We start from the raw sequence: 2,293 nt of genomic DNA, 5'->3' as shown, positions 1-2,293 counted from the left end.
GTGTGTGTGTGTGTGTGTGTGTGTGTGTGTGTGTGTGTGTGTGTGTGTGTGTGTGTGTGTGTGTGTATGTGTGTGTGTGTGTGTGTGTGTGTGTGTATGTATGTGTGTATGTATGTGTGTATGTATGTGTGTATGTATGTATGTATATGTGTGTATAAAGTCAACAATCAAGCATTACTGTTATTAAATGTTAATAACATGCTTGTATCATTATATTACATATTGATAACCTCAAAATAACATGAATTACTTAGCAGTTGCCAACTTACATAGATCAGTTAAATATTAGTTACACATACTATTACCAAGAATCTCATTTCTTTTGTTTTCTGTTAAAATCTTAGTATCATTAAACAACAATTTTCATGAATTTTTCTTATAAAAAGTATTTACAGACTATAGGAAATATATATTCAAACAAGAGTACTTGATGAATTCCTAATAAAATGCATACTTAGAATAAACGAAAACATAAAAAGTTGACATTCATTAAAAAAAACAAAAACAAAAACAGAAAAAAACAGTATCTTTCATTTCAAGATTATCAACTTTAAGGGAAAAAAACTTGTTTCACTTGCAAATTACAGACCTTGGAAGAATACTTATTACCACTATGCACAGTACACTATAATGCCTAGAATAAAAACATGACAACATCCAAAAACAAGACACCACATAAGCCTTCCTGTGCACTGTTGTTGAGCTAAGTTAATGATAGAAGTTAATGATCTAAAGCTGCCATAACCTTAGATCCTGATACATATAAAGTGTGGAGTTACATTTGACATTACTAACTGAACTCTTCAATGTTACATTGCATATACATACTGAATTGTCTATGCTTGATGTTGCCATTCTGTTTAGGATTATAAATTAAGGATCTGTGCTTTTAAAATCCTTCACTGATATTTGCAAATCAAATTCTAGAACTGGACTTTCTGATAGGGATATATAAAAAAAGGAAGACTTATATAATCTCATTCAATATTAAAGGCAGACCTGGAGAAAAACGGTAAACTAACTAAGATAATTCCCAGAGAAAGCTAATTTGTGGAGAGATTTCTATCCCATAATTCTATAATCAGAACTGAATGATGAAACAGTCTCCCATATAAAGACTTATGATGAAACAACAAGGCCACTGCGCATGTCCCAAGGATTCCTCTACTCACGACAGTATTCATTACCGCGAAATTATCCGAAATAAAGGACTACAATTAACAAATAAGACAATGAAGCAATACTCTGGCCCATTGTAGTCTAGGCCTACCAACATTTTTTGTCTAATTATTACTAATCAAACGACAATTCTCCCCTAAAACAAATCTCTTCCCATATATCTACAACTTGGATCGTTAGAAAGCACACTTACCGTTTACTACACCGATGACATGAACAAGAAAAAGCGGAAAATGATAAGAACTTGAGAATTTCTTTTGAGTTCACCTTCACGCAGCTGACCTCCTCACCTCTACGTCTCTCCGGTCTTCGTTCGCTTTCATAATTATTCGTTTTTTTTCTGATTTCGTTTTCTATTTTCATTTTCTATTGTACTGCGTTTCGACCGTTTCTTAGACTAACTTGCATCTCCTCTTGTTGCTATTCTTTTTTATTTGAAATATCTTCAAACTCTCTCATCTCCTTTGCAGCAATATATAAGATATTTTGCAATAGATTCCTGCCAATCTATTTCGTTCGCATATTCTACGTTTCGTTCAGAATTGTTTTGGAACTTAAAATCTTTTGGCGGACACAAAACCTTTTAAAATAATAACAACAGGAATGCCCTCTGTTTATGAATAGGAGTACCTCATCTCATTATGAATTTATATCAAGTGCTGAATATTTCTTGTTTGTGATTAAAGTTTACCAATTCAAGACAGTGAGAATGGAAATTAAAATAAGCTTGTAACCCTTACTCTCCGATTTGCTTGTAAGTTTTCGCTACTGTATGTTTTCTTCTTTTTATATTAATAAAATACCGTGTGCTTATGTGTGTATATATATGTATATGTATATCATATATATAATGTGTGTGTGTGTATATATATATATATATATATATATATATATATATATATATATGTGTGTGTGTGTGTGTGTGTGTGTGTGTGTGTGTGCACGTATATTATATAGAGAATGTGTATATATATACACACATATATAGGTGTGTGTGTGTGTGTATGTGTGTGTGTGTGTGTGTGTGTGTGTGTGTGTGTGTGTGTGTGTGTGTGTGTGTGTGTGTGTGTGTGTGTGTGTGTGTGTGTCTATATATATATATAAATATATATAA

At 32.2% G+C, this 2,293-nt stretch overlaps 1 protein-coding gene across 1 annotated transcript in view; it reads right to left on the bottom strand.

Annotated features, from left to right (window-relative positions):
* Positions 1-1,612, bottom strand: part of LOC125042074 (phosphorylase b kinase gamma catalytic chain, skeletal muscle/heart isoform-like) — a 27,342-nt gene extending 25,730 nt beyond the window's left edge. The window contains exon 1 of the mRNA XM_047637538.1: positions 1,373-1,612. The gene's annotated coding sequence lies outside the window, so the exon portion shown is untranslated. The remainder of the gene's footprint in view (positions 1-1,372) is intronic.
* Between the last annotated feature and the right edge of the window lie 681 nt (positions 1,613-2,293).

The sequence above is a fragment of the Penaeus chinensis genome, chromosome 31, assembly GCF_019202785.1.
Source record: "Penaeus chinensis breed Huanghai No. 1 chromosome 31, ASM1920278v2, whole genome shotgun sequence".
NCBI lineage: Eukaryota > Metazoa > Arthropoda > Malacostraca > Decapoda > Penaeidae > Penaeus > Penaeus chinensis.
The sequence above is the reverse complement of the archived record's forward strand: the minus strand, read 5'-3'. Positions and strand labels throughout refer to the sequence as shown.